The sequence below is a fragment of the Triticum dicoccoides genome, chromosome 3B, assembly GCF_002162155.2.
Source record: "Triticum dicoccoides isolate Atlit2015 ecotype Zavitan chromosome 3B, WEW_v2.0, whole genome shotgun sequence".
Lineage (NCBI taxonomy): Eukaryota > Viridiplantae > Streptophyta > Magnoliopsida > Poales > Poaceae > Triticum > Triticum dicoccoides.
The window spans coordinates 344,450,157-344,471,751 of record NC_041385.1 but is presented as its reverse complement, the minus strand read 5'-3'; the positions used below and the strand labels follow the sequence as shown (position 1 = coordinate 344,471,751).

At 46.3% G+C, this 21,595-nt stretch overlaps 1 long non-coding RNA gene across 1 annotated transcript; it reads right to left on the bottom strand.

Moving 5' to 3' along the window:
- Window positions 1–13,907: 13,907 nt before the first annotated feature.
- On the bottom strand, window positions 13,908–15,197 carry LOC119276031. Its single transcript, XR_005136209.1, has 2 exons — window positions 14,273–15,197; window positions 13,908–14,188 (listed from the first exon to the last, which is right to left on the bottom strand). It is a non-coding gene; the product is annotated as an uncharacterized LOC119276031 (long non-coding RNA).
- Between the last annotated feature and the right edge of the window lie 6,398 nt (window positions 15,198–21,595).

Genomic DNA, 21,595 nt, shown 5'->3' with positions numbered 1-21,595 from the left:
TGCGTCCCCGCCCGGTGCTGCGCCGGATCTGGCCGCCCCTGGGTGTGCGCCCGTTCGGGCTGGGCGCCAGCGCCCGCACGCCCGCGCGCCCGTTATGCCCCCTGGGTCACTGACCGGGTGGCCCCACGGCCCAAAACGTTTTATTAAAAAAAAGGAATTAGGAATTAAAAAAATATAGATAAATAATAAAAATAATTAAATAAATAATAATAATTAAATTAATTAATTAATTAAGGAATTAATTAAGTTAATTAATCATAATTAGATTAACCTAATTAACTAATTAGTTTATTTAAATAGTAGTTAGATTAGTTAAACAGTGATTAGCCTAAACAGTCTATGACCAGTGGGTCCCACATGTTAGATTGACCAGTCAACACCCCTGTTGACTGCTGACGCCATGCTGACGTCATGCTGACGTCAGCAAACACTATTCTGGATAATGTTAATTTAAATAATTAATTAAAATCAGAAAATGATTTAAATCTTTAGAAAATCATAACTTTTAATCCGTAACTCGGATGAAAATACTTTCTACATGAAAGTTGCTCAGAACGACGAGACGAACCCGGATACGCAGCCCGTTCGTCCACCACACACCTCTAACATACCAAACACGCAACTTTCCCCCTCCGGTTCATCTGTCCGAAAACGCGAAACACCTGGAATACTTTCCCGGATGTTTCCCCCCTTCGTCGGTATCACCTACTACCGCGATTGGGCACACCTAGCATCATTACTTGTCATGTCATGCATCGATATGCATTTGTTTGCATTGTATTCATTGTTTCTTCCCCCTCTTCTCTCCGGTAGACTACGAGACCGACGCTGCTGCTGCCCAGTTCGACTACGGAGTTGACGATCCCTCCTTCTTGCCAGAGCAACCAGGCAAGCCCCCCCTTGATCACCAGATATCGCCTATTCTACTCTATACTGCTTGCATTAGAGTAGTGTAGCATGTTACTGCTTTCCGTTATACCTATCCTGATGCATAGCCTGCCCTTGTTACTACTGTTGATACCTTTACATGCAATCCTATATGCTTAGTATAGGATGCTAGTATTTCCATCTGTGGCCCTACATTCTTGTCAGTCTGCCTTGCTATACTATCGGGCCGTGATCACTTGGGAGGTGATCACGGGTATATACTATACATACATACATACTATACAGATGGTGACTAAAGTCGGGTCCGCTCGAAGAGTACCCGCGAGTGATTCACGGATTGGGGGCTGAAAGGACCTTTGTCCCGACGGCCCTCTGTGTGGATCTTTGTGGCGGAGCGACAGGGCAGGTTGAGACCGCCTAGGAGAGAGGTGGGCCTGGCCCTGGTCGGCGTCCGCGGTTGCTTCATAATAACACGCTTAACGAGATCTTGGTATTTGATCTGAGTTTGGCTACGAGCCTATACGCACTAACCATCTACGTGGGAGTAGTTATGGGTATCCCGACGTCGTGGTATCAGCCGAAGCACTTCAGACGTCAGCGACGGAGCGGCGCGCGCCGAATTGGACTGGAACGCCACTAGGCTAGGTCTGCTTTCGGCCGCGTACGCAACGTGCAGGTGTGCTATGGGCGATGGGCCCAGACCCCTGTGCGCTTAGGTTTAGACCGGCGTGCTGGCCTCTCTGTTGAGCCTAGGTGGGGCTGCGACATGTTGATCTTCCGAGGCCGGGCATGACCCAGGAAAGTGTGTCCGGCCAAATGGGATCGAGCGTGTTGGGCTATGTGGTGCACCCCTGCAGGGAAGTTAATCTATTCGAATAGCCGTGATCTTCGGTAACAGGACGACTTGGAGTTGTACCTTGACCTTATGACAACTAGAACCGGATACTTAATAAAACACACCCTTCCAAGTGCCAGATACAACCGGTGGTCGCTCTCTCTCAGGGATACGAGGAGGGGATCGCCGGGTAGGACTATGCTACTGGAGATGTTACTTGGAGATGCTATTTGGAGATGCTACTTGGAGATGCTACTTGGAGGACTTCAATCTACTCTCTTCTACTTGATGCAAGACGGTGGCTGCGAGAAGCGTAGTCTTCGACAGGTTTAGCTAGCCCCCTCTTATTCTGGCATTCTGTAGTTCAGTCCACTCATATGGCCTCCTTACACATATACCCATGCATATGTAGTGTAGTTCCTTGCTTGCGAGTACTTTGGATGAGTACTCACGGTTGCTTTCTCCCCCCTTTTTCCCCCTTTCCTTTCTTTCTGGTTGTCGCAACCAGATGCTGGAGTCCAGGAGCCAGACGCCACCGTCGACGACGACCCCTACTACACCGGAGGTGCCTACTACTACGTGCTGCCCGCTGACGACGACCAGGAGTAGTTTAGGAGGATCCCAGGCAGGAGGCCTGCGCCTCTTTCGATCTGTATCCCAGTTTGTGCTAGCCATCTTATGGCAACTTGTTTAACTTATGTCTGTACTCAGATATTGATGCTTCCGCTGACTCGTCTATGATCGAGCACTTGTATTCGAGCCCTCGAGGCCCCTGGCTTGTATTATGATGCTTGTATGACTTATTTATGTTTTTAGAGTTGTGTTGTGATATCTTCCCGTGAGTCCCTGATCTTGATCGTACACGTTTGCGTGCATGATTAGTGTACGATTGAATCGGGGGCGTCACAAGGTCGACCTTCATCATGGACACCGCGTGCATCTTCTACTTCCACTGCACCAGCACCTCCATCAGCTGCCACCTATAGCCTTGATACAAAAAAGCAGGCACAACCACCACTATCTGCCAAGAGCGCCCCTGCCGGACCTTCACAGAGCTCTTGTTCTTCCATGGCATCAACTGGGCACACTAGTGACATTATTTATCGGCGTTGTACGAGAAGAGGTCATTATGCGAGAGAATGCAAATCTCAGTGTGTGATGATTGCAACCGAGGATGGTGGGTATTTGTCTGCTAGTGACTATGATGAGGAGACTTTGGCTCTTCTTACACGTGAAGAACACGGTGGAGATGATTCTGATCATGACACGCAACACATGGCTCCTGAAGACGCTGACAGGTATGAATGTTTAGTTACTCAACGTGTTTTGAGTGTGCAGGTCACACAAGCTGAGAAAAATTAGAGGCATAATTTGTTCCATACGAAGGGAGGTCTGAAGGAATGTTCTGTGCGCGTCATCCTAGATGGAGGCAGTTGCAAGAACTTGGCTAGCCTGGGGATGGTGGAGAAGCTATCTCTCACCACAAGACCACATCCACATCCTTACTACATCCAATTGTTCAACAACAGCGGTAAGGTTAAGGTAGCACGTACTGTTCGTGTGCATTGTAGTATCTCTACATATGCTGGTTATGTTGATTGTGATGTGGTACCTATGCAAGCATGTTCCTTATTACTTGGTTGACCATGGCAAATTGATAAAAATTCTATACATCATGGTAGAAACAATCAGTATACTCTTGTTCATAAGGATAAAAATATTACTTTGCTTCCTATGACTCCTAATTCCATTTTGAAAGATGATATTAATAGTGCTAATAAAGCAGAATTGGAGAAATATAAGAGTGAAAATCAGATTGTGGCAAAAGAATTTGAGCAACAAATGAATCCTAATAATAAACCATCTAGTGTTGCTTCTGAAATTAAATTGAAAAGTGCATGTTTATTTGCCACCAAATCTGATATTGATGAGCTAGATTTCAGCAAATTTGTTTGGTATGGTTTTGTGTGCAAAGAGGTATTATTTTCATTCGAGGACGTGCCTTCCTCTTTGCCTCCTGCTGTCACTAACATTTTGCAGGAGTTCGCTGACGTCTTTCTACAAGACGTGCCACCGGGATTATCGCCTATTCGAGGCATTGAGCTTCAGATTGACTTAAGTCTGTATGCTTCACTGCCAAACCGTGCGCCATACCATACCAATCCAGAGGAGACGAAGGAGATTATGCGTCAAGTACATGAGCTTCTCGACAAAGGTTATATACGTGAATCCCTTAGTGCTTGTGCTGTTCCTATTATTCTAGTGCCGAAAAAGGATGGTCATCACGTATGTGTGTTGATTGTAGAGGCATTAATAGTATTACTATTCGTTATCGTCATCCTATTCCTAGGCTAGATGATATGCTTGATGAATTGAGTGGCTCTACAATATTCTCCAAAGTTGATTTGCATAGTGGATACCATCAAATTCGTATGAAATTGGGGGATGAATGGAAAACAGCATTTAAAACTAAGTTTGGATTATATGAGTGGTTAGTCATGCCTTTTGGGTTAATTAATGCACCTAGTACTTTCATGAGATTAATGAACGAAGTTTTACGTGCTTTCATTGGACGATTTGTGGTAGTTTACTTTGATGACATATTGATTTATAGCAGATCTTTGGTGGAACATTTGGAACATTTACGTGTTGTTTTTATTGCTCTACGTGATGCACGTTTGTTTGGTAACCTTGGTAAGTGTACCTTTTGCATCGACCGAGTGTCTTTTCTTGGCTATGTTGTTACTCCAGAGGGAATTGAAGTTGATAAAGCCAAGATTGAAGCTAATGAGAGTTGGCCGCAGCCCAAAACGGTCACACAAGTGAGGAGTTTTCTTGGTCTCGCTGGATTCTATAGGCGTTTTGTGAGAGATTTTAGCACCATTGCTGCACCTCTCAATGAGCTTACAAAGAAGGATGTGCCTTTTGTTTGGGGTACCACACAGGAAGAAGCCTTCACGGTGTTGAAAGATAAGTTGACACATTCTCCTTTACTCCAACTTCCTGATTTTAATAAGACATTTGAGCTTGAATGTGATGCTAGTGGAATTGGATTATGAGGTATGTTATTACAGGATGGCAAACCTGTTGCATACTTTTCTGAAAAATTGAGTGGGCCTAGTCTGAATTATTCTACTTATGATAAAGAATTATATGATCTTGTTCAGACTTTAGAAACATGGCAACATTATTTATGGCCCAAAGAATTTGTTATACATTCTGATCATGAATCTTTGAAACATATTAAAAGTCAAGCTAAACTGAATCGTAGACATGCTAAATGGGTTGAATTCATTGAGACTTTCCCTTATGTCATTAAACACAAGAAGGGTAAAGAAAATGTAATTGCTGATGCATTGTCATGTCGCTATACTATGCTTTCACAACTTGACTTCAAAATATTTGGTTTGGAGACCATCAAAGATCAATATGTGCATGATGCTGATTTTAAAGATGTATTGCAGAATTGTAAAGAAGGAAGAACACAGAACAAGTTCGTCGTTAATGATGGATTTGTGTTCCGTGCTAACAAGCTATGCATTCCAGCTAGCTCCTTTCTTCTTTTGTTGTTGCAGGAGGCGCATGGAGGAGGATTAATGGGACACTTTGGTGTGAAGAATACGGAGGACGTACTTGCTACACATTTCTTTTGGCCAAAGATCAGACGGGATGTTGAGCGCTTTGTTGTTCGCTGGACTACATGTCAAAAAGCTAAGTCACGACTCAATCCTCATGGTTTATAAATGCCTTTGCCTGTACCTAGTGTTCCTTGGGCGGATATATCTATGGACTTTGTTTTAGGTTTACCTCAAACAAAGAAGGGGAGGGATAGCATATTTGTTGTCGTGGATAGATTCTCGAAAATGGCACACTTTCTACCATGTCATAAAAGCGATGATGCTGTTAATGTTGCTGATTTGTTCTTTCGTGAAATTATTTGCTTGAATGGTGTGCCCAATACTATTGTTTCAGATCGTGATACTAAATTTCTTAGCCACTTTTGGAGATATTTATGGGCTAAGTTGGGGACTAAACTGCTTTTTAGTACTACTTGTCACCCCCAAACCGATGGACAAACTGAAGTAGTCAATACAACATTGTCTACTATGCTTAGGGCTGTTTTGAAGACTAATAAGAAAATGTGGGAAAATGCTTGCCTCATATTGAATTTGCTTATAATCGTTCATTGCATTCTACTACTAAGATGTGCCCTTTTGAAATTGTGTATGGTTTCCTACCTCGTGCACCTATTGATTTGTTGCCTCTTCCATCTTCGGAGAAGGTTAATTTTGATGCTAAACAACGTGCTAAATTGATTTTAAAAATGCATGAGTTAACTAAGGAAAACATTGAGCGTATGAATGCTAAATATAAACTTGCTAGGGTAGAAAACATGTTGTGTTTGCACCTGGAGATCTTGTTTGGTTACATTTGCGTAAGGATAGATTTCCTGATTTGCGCAAATCAAAGCTAATGCCTCGTGCTGATGGTCCTTTTAAGGTGTTAGAGAAAATAAATGATAATGCATATAAACTTGAGCTGCCTGCAGATTTTGGGGTTAGTCCCACTTTTAACATTGCAGATTTGAAGCCTTATTTGGGTGAGGAAGATGAGCTTCCATCGAGGACGACTTCATTTCAAGAAGGGGAGGATGATGAGGACATCAATACCATTGTTACACCCACAGCCCCTACTGCTACATATACTTGACCAATTACTAGAGCTCGCACACGCCAATTAAATTATCAGGTACTTTCATTTCTTGGTAATGATTCTAATGTTCATGAGAATATGATGCTGCCTAAATTGGATACATTTGTTTTGCTTACAAATGAAGGGCCTAGCTTGGAAAAGGATGAACATTGGAGCAAGAACAAGCATGGAGATGATGGCATGAGCAAGGGGAACAAGAATGGAGTTACATGTGATGATTTCAGGACTTTGAAGCCACCATAATGAGTACATGAAGCCTTGGACGAATTATACAAGATGCCACTTCATGAATTTCGTCCAGAGGCTATTCTAGGTGCTGCGTCACCTTATTATTGGGCCAAGTCCATGTAATGTCGAAATACATAAGTATAGGCTATTTTTAGAGTCCGTATGTGTGGGGAAACAAGAGATAAGGTTAGTTTCAGACCCCTTCACCAAGGGCCACGAAATTCCCCCCTCTTCCTCCATATATACAGCCCATAGGGCAATGTTTAGACTTTGGGTTTTGTTTTGATTAAAAGTTCGCCATAGCTGCAACTTCGCGTACTTCATTTGTGTTCAACGACCAGACCAAGACGTCACAGAACCCCAGCTTCATTAATAAAGTTTTCCTCTTATATTCGCAATATCCAGATTGCAATCTTAGTTTCTTGCTTGTTCTTCGTTTGCTCGCAGGAAACAGACCGTCGTGGTCAGGTTGATCGTGCTCCGGCATGGTCAATAACCCCTCGGAAGTTGGTTTAGCGATTGCTAAGGCGCGACATCTCGCACGTTCGTAGTCGGATCGTCAAGGTCGACTCCCACAGAAACGATAGCCACCATATCATCGAAACATCGGGACACCTTTGCCTCTATCATTCGTGTTCTTCGTAGGGATCTGCTCCAATCATGAAAGATCGGCCTCTAGGGTTCTACCCTACATCAAGGAGACACTGAGGGTCACACCCGATACGCCGCCTCCGTCAACCACGCCACCTAGAGGGGTGTCTCCCACAAGGGCATCCACCGCCGAGCGCACGCGCATGGAGGAAGAGGCGGTGAGCATAGGCGCTGGTGGCTCCGTCCCGGCAACGAGCGTTGCCGGGGAGGGAACCACTTCTCCTAAGCTCATCACAGTTAAGCCGCTTTGCCTCCTGTCCCTTGCCATCTTTGACATGTGACTTTGTTTCTTTTCTTGTTCTGAGCTTTGATTTTGGTTCTGCCTCATTCTCTTTTTTGTTTGTTTCCAGATCCTCTCTCGACGGACCAGATGGACGTCGACACTATCATCGAGGAGACAACCGTTTCTTTTCTTGTTCCGAGCTTTGATTTTGGTTCTGCCTCATTCTCTTTTTTGTTTGTTTCCAGATCCTCTCTCGACGGACCAGATGGACGTCGACACTATCATCGAGGAGACCGCCAAGGATGTCAAAGTTGAGGCCGCCAAAATTGCTGCCGAGGAAGCCGCAAGGGCTGCTGCCGAGCGAACCGTCAAGGCTGCTTCCACGGAGGCCGCCAAGGGGCATGCTGGGGAGGCCAGCGAGACTGCTATCGAGGAGACCGCCAAGGGGCCTGTCGGGGAGGCCGGCAATGCTGCTGCTGAGGAGGCCGCCAAGGGGCCTGCCGGGGAGGCCGGCAAGGCTACTGCTGAGGAAGCCGCCAAGGGGCCTGCCTGGGAGGAAGTGGTCGATGACCAACCCTCTTCATGTACCTCCCCCGCCCCTGCCCCGAGCAAGTACTTGAAGGTGGGCGACGATCTGTTCATTAGCATCCCAGGGACAGCAAGCACTGGAGCGCCAGTCGAAGGAGAGGTGTTCGACGATGAGGTCCTCACCGCTGTCGGGCTCCAAGTTGTTGATGAACCGAATGACAGCAGGAGAGGTTCCAGGGAAGAGTAGCTCCTCCAGGCCATGAGTTCCAATTTCCAAAAGCTTCAGGCGCTCTACCATGCCCGTAAATACAAAGCAGACTCTAGGATGGCGGTTGTGGACAAGGCAGAGGCAGATTTCTAGAAGCGTGTGGCCCAGCTGCAAACCTGGTTTGCCGAGGCCCAGCAAGATCTGAAGGTCGCTCAGGATCAGCTGAGTGAGCGCTGGCAAGAGCTCCTCTTGAAGCAGGCCGGCATCGAGAAGGCTCAGGAGGTGGCCACTATGCAGACCGCCAAGACTGAAGCTAACCAGACGCAGCACCGCATCCTGCTTGACGCCCAAGAAGAAGACCTGGTTGCCCGTGAGGGGGCGTTTGCCGCCAAGTTTGCGCCAAGGATGAAGAGGTCGAAAAGCTTGTCGTGCAGAAGACCCAGGAGCTGAAGCAGGAGCATAAAGACGCAGTTGATGCTCTAGCCAGCAAGCTGAAGGAGGTCGTTGACGGTGCCGAGCCCACCAAGAACGAGCTGGCCGGCAAGGTGGAGAAGTTGGAGCTGGAGCTAGAGGAGCTGAAGAAGGAGATCTCGAAGCTGACGAAGGGCAGGAACATGACTATCCACACCTTGGCAGATTTGCAAGCCACTATCTCCGACAAGACCAATCTACTCTCCAAGGCCAACGACTCCATCACCGATCTGAAGCTAAAACTGGACACCTTGAAAGGGACTCTTTCGGAGACCAGGGCCTGTGAAAAGATCCTGATTGGGAACCTCGCGGATGAGAAACAACTGCTGCAGAGTGCCGCCGCCACCCACAATGACTTTGTGGACGACACGAAGCTCTAGACCAGCCGCCTTATTGACGTTGCCGAGAGGCTCACTATGCATTTGTCCATCATGGGCATGCCAAACTTTAGGTTCTCCCAGGAGGTGAATGTGAGCGATAGTGCTAGGCTGACCCTGTTCTTTGAGGGCGTCCTCGACGCCCTATTGTTGCTCCGCTCCAATCGAGCAACTTATCTGGCCAATGAGGCCCGGAAGCTTTACCGTGGCGCCCTGATCAAGGTGCTCACCAAGGTGGCGTACTAGAACCCCAGCGTCGACTTCGCCAATGCGCTTGAGAGCTTGCCGGAGGATGCAGACCTCAAGGCACTCGAAGAGCGTATCAAGCCCATCATCAGCTGCGTCGACGGAGTCAAGAGGTTGGAAGGCCAGCGCCGGGATTAGCCACTCCATTTCTCATTACCACTGCGAATTCGTACCCAAGATGATTTTATCTTAAGTTAGAACCACGGCAACCACTGATGTAATGTAACCTTTATGTGCTTTGAACTGAATGCATGTTATTTTCCTGTTTGATCTCTCTTTGTATGTACTACACCCTACGCTTAGTGGAATAGGCTTGCCGGCGTGCACACCCTTGCCGCGAGCGCTTTGAGGAACGGATCCTTAGCAGCCTGCTCGGGATGTCGCACCGGGCAAGACACCTCTCTATTCTTAGAGCAGCCACTGAACTGTTGAGCGTACTCGAAACAGAAACATGGCCGCTACAAATTGCGGCAAGGTTCCCTCACGTGTAGGTTTTCCATACAAGAACCAAAACCATTCGAGGAAAATAACCTTACAAATAGGAAATCACTCAAGGTTTGGCATGACTTAGCTTTTTGTTGCTGCGCGGATCGTTGTTGTAGCTCTAGACGACAATGCCCGCCTGGCTGCTCGTACCAGAGTGATGTGGATGAGCTTGCTCTCCTCTGCCACCAGCGTCTGCCCCATCGCCAGTTCGCGCTGGCACAGGCGGACCGGCCCAGATGAACTGATCGCCGTGATCGTCTTCTTCGGAGCCATGGTGGTGAAGAAACTGACGCACTAACTACCAGACTAGATTTTCACAACTTCCACCCCCTACCTGGCACAGCAAAGATGTCGAGGAAACAACAGCTATGGGATCATGAGGATCCCTTCTACGGTTGGTGGGGAGAGAGCTGCGCAAAGAGCAGGTCTAGTGATCAGCACGAGGGATTTTTACCCAGGTTCGGGCCGCTCGGGAGCGTAAAACCCTAGTCCTGCTTTGGGTGTATATTTGGTATTCTTGAGTTCTTAGACTGGCTGCTATGCATGCCTTTTCCAAAAAGTTTGAATCCTCCGACAGTACGCCTCAGGCCTCCTTTTATATGTGAAAGGGGTCGCCACAGTGGCACACATGAGGTGTAAAGTAGCTACAATGTACACGCTTATCACTGACATCGTAGGACAAACGCATTTAATGCGATGCTTACGTGCCCTCTAACTTTATCGGGGACGGCAACAGAACCCGTCCCATCCATCGCCGCCTCACCCCGTTCCAACACGAGTCCAGGATGACGAGGCATGCAGCGCGAGGCTGGCTGGCTAGCCGTTGTGCGGTGGTAGAGCCTCCACGAAGATCTGCATGCCGCCACGCAGGCGTATGTCTAGTTGGCAAGATGGTCGTCGTGCTGGAACAACCGTGAGGTGGCGAAACCTTGTCGGGTGCGGGCCTGGTTGTGGCCATGTAATTGTCCCTGGCAAGCGTCTTGCCGGGGGCCTTGCAGTCGCCCCCGGTAAGGGCCTTTCCGGGGTTTTTGCCTTCTGGTCTCCACGTGGACACGCAGGCCATTAGTCTTCACAAAGGTCTGCATGCTACTATGCATGCGCCCCCCGAGTTTTGGCCTTGACGTTGGCGATGATGTCAGAGCTCTCAGTCTCTGGGGTGATGGCATTGCTGGTGCTTTGCAGGCTGCCCCGACAAGGGCCTTGCCGGGGCTAAGTAGGCTGCCCCAGCAAGGATGTTGCCGGGAGAGGTCCAGCTAGTCTTCTCCTCTTTGGTTACTGGCTCGAATGTCGTCTTGGTAGTCTTGTATCTCACCTTCTACTGTCCTTCCAAGCCTTGCCGTGGGTGTGGCTACGACTGCCCGTGCACAAGTAAGGGGTACAGAAAAGCCCATACTTTTGTACACCAACACAACCCATCATCTAATAACTACTCCACAATGCATTCCCGTAGGCTCAAATATGGTGAAGTGTCATGTAGCTGACATTCACATGACACCACTAAGGGAATCACAACATACATACCATCAACATATCGAGCACATATAAAATTCACATGATTACTTGCAACAAGATTTCTACCGTGACCTTAAGAACAAAAGTAACTACACACAAATGATAATCATGCTCAAGATCAGAGGGGTATTAAATTGCATAATGGATCTGAACATATAATGTTCCACCAAATAAACCATATAGTAATCAACTACAAGATGTGACCAACACTACTAGTCACCCACAAGCACCAATCTATAGTTACGGTACAAAGATTGAACACAAGAGATGAACTAGGGTTTGAGAGGAGATGGTGTTGTTGAAGATGTTGATGGAGATTGCCCTCCCCAAGATGGGAGAGTTGTTGGTGATGATGATGATGATGATTTACCCCTATGGGAGGGAAGTTCCCCCGGCGGAATCGCTCCACCGGAGGGCAAAAGTGCTCCTGCCCAAGTTCTGCCTCGAGATGGCGGTGCTCCGTCCCAAAAGTCTTCTCCTTATTTTTCAGGTCAAAATGACTTATATACTAGAAGAGGGGCACTGGAGGTGGGATGGGCTGAGCAGAACCCACCAGGGCGCACCTGGGGGGCCTGGCACGCCCTGGTGTCTTGTGCTCACCAAGTGGCCTCCCTTCAGTAGTTATTTTCTCCATTATTTCTTATTTATTCCATAAAAATTCCTCGTGAAGTTTCAGCTCATTTGGAGTTGTGCAGAATAGGTGGCCTGACGTAGCTTTTTCAAGTCCAGATTTCAAGCTGCCGGAATTCTCCTTCTTTGTGTGAACATTGCATATTATGATAGAAAAGGCATTAGAATTACTCCAAAAAGCATTATTATGCATAAACACATTATAAACAACAATAGGTAAACATGATGCAAAATGGGCGTATCACAGGGTACGGTGTAGGTCGAACCCAGCAATCCGAGCATGTGGGAGGGAATCCTGACAACGCATGAGCTCGAGCTTTGGTTGAATAACATGTGACAGTGACCGACCCTAACGCAAATTAGGAGGAATCCGCACACCACTATAGACGGTCTATTCTACTAATATTAGCAGAATAACTATTCTGCACACCACTTCCGCACTGCACGCTGAACGCAAGTGCACGGCATTCTTTGAACCAAGCGTGCTGCAGTACTCACACGAGTAACTTCTCGTCGGAAAAAAGTACACGCGTTAGTTTTTTGGTACTGTTTTCTCTTTAATTTTTTAACCCTTTATCGGAATGAAGCGCGTAATATACCATTGAAAAGCTATGGATTAGGCGCAACTTCGACATGTTGAACACTTTTTGAGATTCCACACGGTTTAAGAGCAGTTTTGAAAATGGTGTGGTGGATGACGAGTGGCAGCGAGCGTTTTTTCACGGTTTTTTCTAAAACGCTTGTCGGAATGAAGCAAATGATACGCCGTTGGATAGATATCATCGAGGCGCATCTTTTATATATATAAATCTTTCTCTAATTCGTTACGGTTTAAGAGTAGTTTCAAATTTACTAAATCGCGGAATTCTGTTTTTCAAGTTTTTTAAAATTTTCGGTACTGTTTTCGCTCCAGTTTTTGAACCGTTTGTCAAAACGAGGCGTGTGATATTCTGTTGCAAAGCTACGAACAAGGCGCAACGTTCATATGTTGAAATATTTTTGAGATTCCTTACGGTTTTAAGTTAATTTTGAAAATCACGCGGCGGACGACGAGTGGCAGCGGCCATTTTTCGCGAAATTTTTGCAAACCGCTGGTCGGAATGATTCAAATGATACGCCGTTGGAAAGATATCGACGCTACGCAACTCTTTCATGTAGAACACTCTCTCTAATTATTTATGGTTTAAGAGGAATTTTGAATTTACCGAAATGCAGACACTCTGTTTTTCGCGACACCCAAATCGACGTGGGTACTTCAGATGACTGAAAACCGCACTGCATCGGACGAAAAACCGCACTGCATCACACGGGTAAGAGAACTGCATGGTTTCTTTTTTGTGTGACGTAAATTTTTGAAGACAAGGAAGAAAACCGCACTGCATTTAGACTGAAAACCGCACCCCATGAGGCAGACTAGCGGACTGCATGATTTTTTTATGGGACATAAATTTTTGAAGACAAGAAAGAAAACCGCACTGCTTTTAAACTGAAAACCAATTTGTTTCATGTTTCACTTTTTTATGAAACATGAAACACACCGTACCTCGTGGGATGAGCGAAGTGCAAATGGGAGGGAAAGTGAACATCTACACAAATCAAAGTGGATTGAATGGATTTTTTGACGTTTTCAAACTACATTTTATTAAATATATTTAAACTGAGTTATCGAGGCTAGTGTACTGCATTGTTTTGCAAAATGTTTTTTAAGTTTGCACGGCTGAGGTTAGTAAACTACGCTATTATTTTTCATTTCTTTCTTTCTCATCTTTTTATGAATGCTCCCTGACTGCTAAGAGGAGGTAAGTGTACTCCATCAACTTTTCTTCCAAAAAAATTCTACTGCACACAACAATAGAGTGAGCTGCATAAAAAATCGACTTTTTGTACTTTGGCAACATAGTGAACCTCTGGGAAAAAGAAAATCGCTGCAGCGATCAAACAAGTGAGCTGCATTTCAAAAAAATTATTGTTTTGTTTTCTTCAATGCACGTTCTTGGGAGAGCTGTGATTGGTGGGTCTATGGGCTAAGAGACAGGGCTGCAATGCTTCTCTTTATCCACGGTACAAACACATACAAATCACAATGATGAAGGACTTAAAAATAAATTCATAATTTTGCCCGTGAAAGGCAAGCCGGTGCTTGCGCACTGCATGTCCAACCCCCGCAGCACTGTACCTGTGCACCCATGGGACTACAACCAAAAAATGAAATACGCAAAGATGTCAGTTGTGAGCAAAACACACACAAATCAAACATCTTCGCGGACTGCACACACATGGTCGCCGCACTGCACGCTGTTGCTGCCTGGAGTGCACACTGCTGCTGCTCCCTGTAGTGCACGCCATTGGTGCCTGCAGTGCATGCTGCTGCTGCCTGCAGTGCATGCCACCGTTGCCTGCAGTGCACGCTGCTGTTGCCTGCAGTGCACGCCGGCAAAGGTAGGTGGAAGAGGGGTCACCACCCTCTGTCGGATCTTCTGTCGCTGCTCTGCAAAAACAAAGAGAACTGCACATGCACGAACTGGGAGCCGATGAACAATAGCGAACTTCACATGCATGAAGAAAGAACTTGGAGCCACGGATCAGCGAGCAGGTGGGCGAGGCAAGGCATGGCCGCAATGGATCATGTCGTTGGAGGTTTGGATCCGGCCGCGGCCACCGGCAGGAGGTCGTCGGATGTAGCCGACGCACCCTCTTTTTTGCAGCAGAGAAGGTAGAATACGGCGGCCGGATCTAGTAGGAGGTCGTCGAGGTTCCGGGGAACAGCCGGTCACCAGAGTAGGAGGCAGGGCGGCAGGCAGTGCAACACTGCACCTGCACCAGGCGGCGGTGGGGCTTCCCTATCGCCAGATCTAGAGTAGCCGGTGACGGCGACGATGGATCCAGTGGGGCGGCGCAGGAGATGGAGGTCGGGGCGGGCGACGCGCGGGGCGGCGCTCGATGCTGTCCAGGGCAGGCGGCGCAGGTGACCCTTGGGGTGGGCGGCGCGGTTGGTCCTTGGGTCGGGCGGCACGCGGTGCTGGCTGGGACGGGGTGGAGCGGGACGCAGCCCGGGGCGGGCGGCGCGGGTGGTTGCTGGGGCGCCATGCTCGTGGTCATGGGCGTGATGGCGCTGGGGCGTGGGTGGTGGTCAGGAGGTGGGCATTGGGGGGTAGATGGGTGGAGCCGTGGAGGCTTGACCGGGGAAGAAAGGTGGGTTCGGTGGGGTGGGCTGCGTGGGGCTTGCCGGCTGGGGTGGGTTTTTTGTTTTCGTTTTTGCAGTTCGGTGGGGATGTGCAGAATAAGGTTTTAGTGTTAGCAGAATAAGGTCTTAAGGATGTTATCATAATAGACCCACCCTATATATACTCGGGGAGCCCACATATATGCGTGTCATCACAAAAATCCGCACAAGGGAGATGTGGTCGATCAGAAGACCCCGTGTACACTCCATGTGGCCCAAAAATATGTATGGGTATAGTGGTGTGTGATGTGCTTAAATCCCGAATGGAAAACTTCGATTGGCCACCAACTACATTACAAACTGGACACCGTACCCGACCCGAAGCCTGGTTCAATACGTACGATGTTGGTTTCACAACTTCGAGGCTGCGGGGGGAGGGGGGGTGTTGTCCAACGCGTGCGCTCAAATTTTATTTTGTCTAACATGGCACGCATAGCAATAGGAAACCATCATGGTCAAACCCTTCTCGTTGTTGGGTCAAAGGGATAGATCGTGTGGTCCCCCATCATTATCAGTAAAGGATAATATATATACCTCAGGGAGCCCACAGATATGTGCATCATCTATAAACCACACAAATGAGACATGCTCGATCAGAACTCCCTGCCCCCTATACCCTGCATGCGACCTGAAAAAGGTTTGTATAATCACCATGACTAGTCATTATAGAGTCAATCATTCTTTAATTTTTAGAGCAAAAATAACTAATAAAAACATAGTCTACATATGAGCAAAACAAGGATCACAAGGTTTATATAATCACCATGACAGGTCATTGTAGAGATATTTATCTCTTTATCTCTATAATGACCGTGTCATAGCATTTAAATGAAGCTTGAGATATGCAACTTCCCACTAGGTCACCCATCCTTGGACTACTCCAGCCCGAGCATGCTTAACTTCTACGTTCTATTCGACTAGGCTAGCAGATGGGAAGCCAAACCTTGCCGATAGGAATTGCCTCCTTGCCTTTAAGGCGTTTCACGCTGGTCACCCCATGGGACCTACTCCATCCTATCACACACATTTGTGCTTTTAGAAACTGTGTGCAATATTTACATGGCCGGTGTGCTGCCACCTAGCCTTCAATGAGCACTGACAGTGGTAGCGGGAAAAAGATGGGAGAACAGGCGGGAAACCGGTGAGAGGAGTGGCTGGAAACGGTAGCCTGTTTGGATATACACAACATTAATATAGAAAACTTAGTGGAGAAGGAAGCGTGAGCTAGCACGACGCATGCGCATAGTGCTTATCCATATACTCCATGTGATGTTGAATGGGCTGAGGATTGCCATTCGATCTGGGAGCATCCAACGGTGCAGATGTACGATTCATGGGGTTTGGGTTCTGGCCAATCTGAACACACGACTCATATCACGCGCGCAGCAGGGGGAGGGGGGGCATCAGCCACGGTTTGGTAGGCACACGGCTTTCATGAGTGAACCATGTGCTTTTGAAAACATTTCGTGAGAAGAATCTTGGTTTTTAAATCCCCGTAAATCCAAAACTCACCCAAAAATCGTGATACTTGGCATGGTCTCACGAGATGGCACATATATGTCGAGGATTTTTTGTCCATTTTGGCGCAAGTTTTATTACAAGCCTCTTACAAACCAGAGCTTCTCTCAAAGAAGCCTCGTGGTTTCTATAGGGAAACATGTCCTCCTTGTGGGCAAAATGATAATCACTGCCTCTTTTCACCTTGTATTTTCTTCTACGGGCAACATGGAACGACAGGATATTCGTTCTGAAATTTAAACTTATTCATGGTTTGTTTGGCCTTTTTATACACTAATTGAGTTTCTTAGGCATTTAATGTTCTTAATTCAAATCTGAACAACAAATACATGCTCCAGTTCACCAAAATGGCTAGAAAAATTATACATGTGTCGTTGGGTGCATGTTTATGTCCCATGCAGGGAATGGGAACGAATTACAACCGTACCAGCTTCCTGGATCGTCCACAAACATTTGGAACCTCGGTTTTTAAATCCCCATAAATCCAAAATCACCAAAAAGTCATAAAAGTTGGCATGGACTCATGTCATGGCACATATATGTCGTGATAAAAACATTGTCCAATTTGGACAAAGCTTTATTACAACCCTCTTACAAACCGGAGCTTCTCTCAAATAAGTCTCGTGGTTCCGATAGGGTAACGTGTCCCCCTTGTGGGCGAGACGATAATGACTGCCTATTTTCGCCTTGTATTTCTTCTACGGGCAACATGGAACGACAAGATATCCGTGCTGAAATTTAAACTTCTTCATGGTTTGTTTGGCCTTTTTATACACTAATTGAGTTTCCTAGGCATTTAATGTCCATAATTCAAATTTGAACTACAAATACATGCTCCATTTTACAAAAATGGCTAGAAAAATTATACATGTGTCCTTGGGTGCATGTTTAGGTCCCATGCCAGGTATGGGAACGAATTACAACCATACCGGCGTCCTGGCTCGTCCTCAAACATTTGGAATCTCGGTTTTTAAATCTCCATAAATCCAAAGCTCACCAAAAAGTCTTGAAAGTTGGCATCGTGTCACGACGGCACATATATGTCGTGGTAAAAACATTGTCCAATTTGGGCCAAGCTTTATTACAAACTTCTTACAAACTGGAGCTTCTCTCAAAGAAGCCTCGTGGTTCCAATAGGGAAATATGTCCCCCTTGTGGGCGAAATAATAATCACTACCTCTTTTCGCCTTGTATTTTCTTCTATGGGCAACATGGGATGACAGGATATTCATGCTAAAATTTAGACTTATTCAGGGTTCGTTTGGCCTTTTTATACACTAATTGAGTTTATAGGCATTTAGTGTCCATAATTAAATCTAAATGAAAAATACATGCTCCAATTAACGAAAATGGCTAGAAAAATTATACATGTGTCCTTGGGTGCATGTTTATGTCCCTTGCCAGGAAAGGGAACGAGCTTCCTCGATTGTCCACAAACATTTGCAATCTCGGTTTTTAAATCCCCATAAATCCAAAACTCACCAAAAAGTCATGAAAGTTGGCCTGGTGTCATGTCATGGCGCATATATGTCGTGGTAAAAACATTGTCCAATTAGGGCCAAGCTTTATTACAAACCTCTTACAAACCAGAGCTTCTCTCAAATAAGACTCGTGGTTCCGATAGTGTAACGTGTCCCCCTTGTGGGCGAAACGATAATCACTGCCTCTTTTCGCCTTGTATTTCTTCTACGGGCAACATGGAACGACAAGATATCCGTGCTGAAATTTAAACTTATTGAGGGTTCGTTTGGCCTCTTATATACTAATTGAGTTTCCTAGGCATTTAATGTCCATAATTCAAATCTGAACTACAAATACATGCTCCATTTCACAAAAATGGCTAGAAAATTATACATGTGTCCTTGGGTGCATGTTTAGCTCCCATGCCACGAATGGGAACAAATTACAACCATATCAGCATCCTGGCTCATCCTCAAACATTTGGAATCTTGGTTTTTAAATCCCCATAAATCCAAAACTCACCAAAAAGTCATGAAAGTTGGCATGGTGTCATGTCATGGCACATATATGTCATGGTAAAAACATTGTCCAATTTGGATCAAGCTTTATTACAAACTTCTTACAAATTTGAGCTTCTCTCAAAGAAGCCTCGTGGTTCCGATAGGGAAACATGCCCCCCTTGTGGGGAAAACAATAATCACTGCCTCTTTTTGCCTTGTATTTTCTTCTACGGGCAACATGAAATGACAGGATATTCATGCTAAACTTTAAACTTATTCAGGGTTCGATTGGCCTTCTTATACACTAATTGAGTTTATAGGCATTTAGTGTCCATAATTCAAATCTAAACGACAAATGCATGCTCCAGTTCACCAAAATGGTTAGAAAAATTATACATGTGTCCTTGGGTGCATGTTTAGGTCCCATGCCAGGTATGGGAATGAATTACAACCGTACCAGCGTCCTGACTCGTCCTCAAACATTTGGAATCTCGGGTTTTGAATCCCCATAAATCAAAAACTCACCAAAAAGTCATTAAAGGTGGCATTGTGTCACGTCATGGCACATATATGTCGTGGTAAAAACATTGTCCAATTTGGGCCAAGCTTTATTACAAACCTCTTACAAACCGGAGCTTGTCGCAAGAACCTCGTGGTTTGGATAGGGAAACATGTCCCCTTATGGGTGAAACGATAATCGCTCCCTCTTCTAGCCTTGTATTTTCTTCTACACGCAACATGGAACAATGGGAGATTATCGCTGAACTTTGAAATTATTCAGGGTTCGTTTGACCTTTTTTATTCATTAATTGAGTTTTCTAGGCATTTAATGTCCATAATTCAAACCCAAACTAAAATTACATGCTCAAGTGCACCAAAATGGCTAGAACAAACGTACATGTGTCCTTGGGGGCATGATTAGGTACCATGGAATGAATGGGAATGAACTTAACCGTCTCGGTGTCCTGGCTTGGCCATAGACATTGCGAATCTCATTTTTTAAATCTGTGTAAATCCAAAACTCACGAGGAAATCATGAAAGTTGGCATGGTGTCACTACATGGCACATATATGTCGTGGTAAAATAATTGTCCAATTTGGGCCAAGCCATATTACAAGCCTCTTACAAACCGAAGCTTCTCGCAACCTCGTGGATCCGGTAGGGAAATATGCCCCTCTTGTAGGCAAAACGATAATCACTGCCTCTTCTCGCCTTGAACTTTGTTTTCTACAGGAAACATAGAATAACAGGAGTGTCGTGCTGAAATTTGAAATTGTTCATGGTTCGTTTGGCCATTGTATATATTAATTATGTTTTCTAGGCATTTAATGTAGTCCCTAATCCAAATTTGGACTACAAGCACATGCTCCAGTGAAGCAAAATGGGTGGGAAATCATACATGTGTCATTGGGTGCATGTGTAGGTCTCATTTAAGGAATGGGAATGAATTACAAACTTCTCGACATCCTGACATGTTAATAACGCAAACAGTTGTATTACATGAACAGTGTGTTCCCGTAACCATTTAAGTGCGGCCACTACCTCTGCCAAAATTTAACCATACACGGTGGCGTGCGTGCAACTGTTTGATTAGACGGGACGAGCGCGAGAAGTTCGCCGTGCAGGCTCGATGGGACGCGTGGGTGTAGTCCGCCGCGCAGGCTCGATGGGACGCATGCATCGTCTCCACCTCACAGGCTCGACGGGACACAGGCGAGCAGCAAGGCCACCCATGCTCACCGGGAAGCATGCTCTTTGACCTCCATCCACCAGCCGCCCTCCTTGCTCCCAACTTCTCCATTAATGGAGGCTGAGCCGTTGTTTAACACGCAGTTAATTAAAGCATCTGGATGGAGGGTGTTTGCTTGTGATCCCATGGAAGTATTTGCTGTGTTCATGTTTTCAACTTGTATTCCGGCCTAATCTAAATTGCCACATATGGCAATGGATAATACGACGACAAATAAAATGGCAACGGATAATACGATGACAAATTTACAATGGCGCGGATAATAATTGTCTTACATATTCTAGAGAATTTAAAATGCCACATGCGGCAAAGCTCGAAGACACGAGGGCAAGAGAAGAAGGAAATCGCAGACAACGATCTGGGTCACTACTGTCTCTACTCTTTGATGGATTGCCGGGTGAAAACATCCCCCAGCTCCTTCTTCAATTCCTCATGACTTTGCTTGAAAGTAGCCACGAATTCCTCCACCTCCTGCTCACGCTCGATCCGGAGCTTCCTCAAGTCACCCATCAATTCCTGGACGACCGTTGTCGGCATCATCCCCGAGGCACTGCTCTGCTCATGCACCATCTTCCAGCCGGTGGCTTCCTCCTCCTTCTCGGCGAGCGCCATGAGGAGCTTCATATTGTCACCCATCAGTTGCTCGACGAGGCCTATCGCTTTGTCAACCAAGGCATCACTGATCTCGAGCAACTTCATCAAGCCATCGACCAGCTCCTGCTGCTTAATGAGGCCAGCGAGAATGTCATCATCGCCGGCCAAGGACTTCAGCAATGCCAGCTCATCGCAATCGCCGACGCGGCGAGTGCGCTTGTGAGAGCCCTCACGTGCTCGTGAGAGCTTGTTCAAGGGCTCCACGGCGCGCCGGGACATCTCTGATGCGGCTGCCGCTTCACGGCGGGACCTCTCAAGTGCTTCCGCGGCCTTGGTCTTTGCTGCCTGGTAATATGTCCTCCCAAAACACCTCCTACCGGTCATGGAGGAACGACTTGACAGGAAAGACCAGTTTTGTGGGTGATGAGGAGAGGAACTGTGAAGTAATTTTTGGGTGGGTAGTTTTTATAGCCCGGTGGTGTGAACACATATTAGTTTGATAGGTGTGAACAGATTAGCAATTATTTTTATGCGTTGTAATCTGCAATGTGA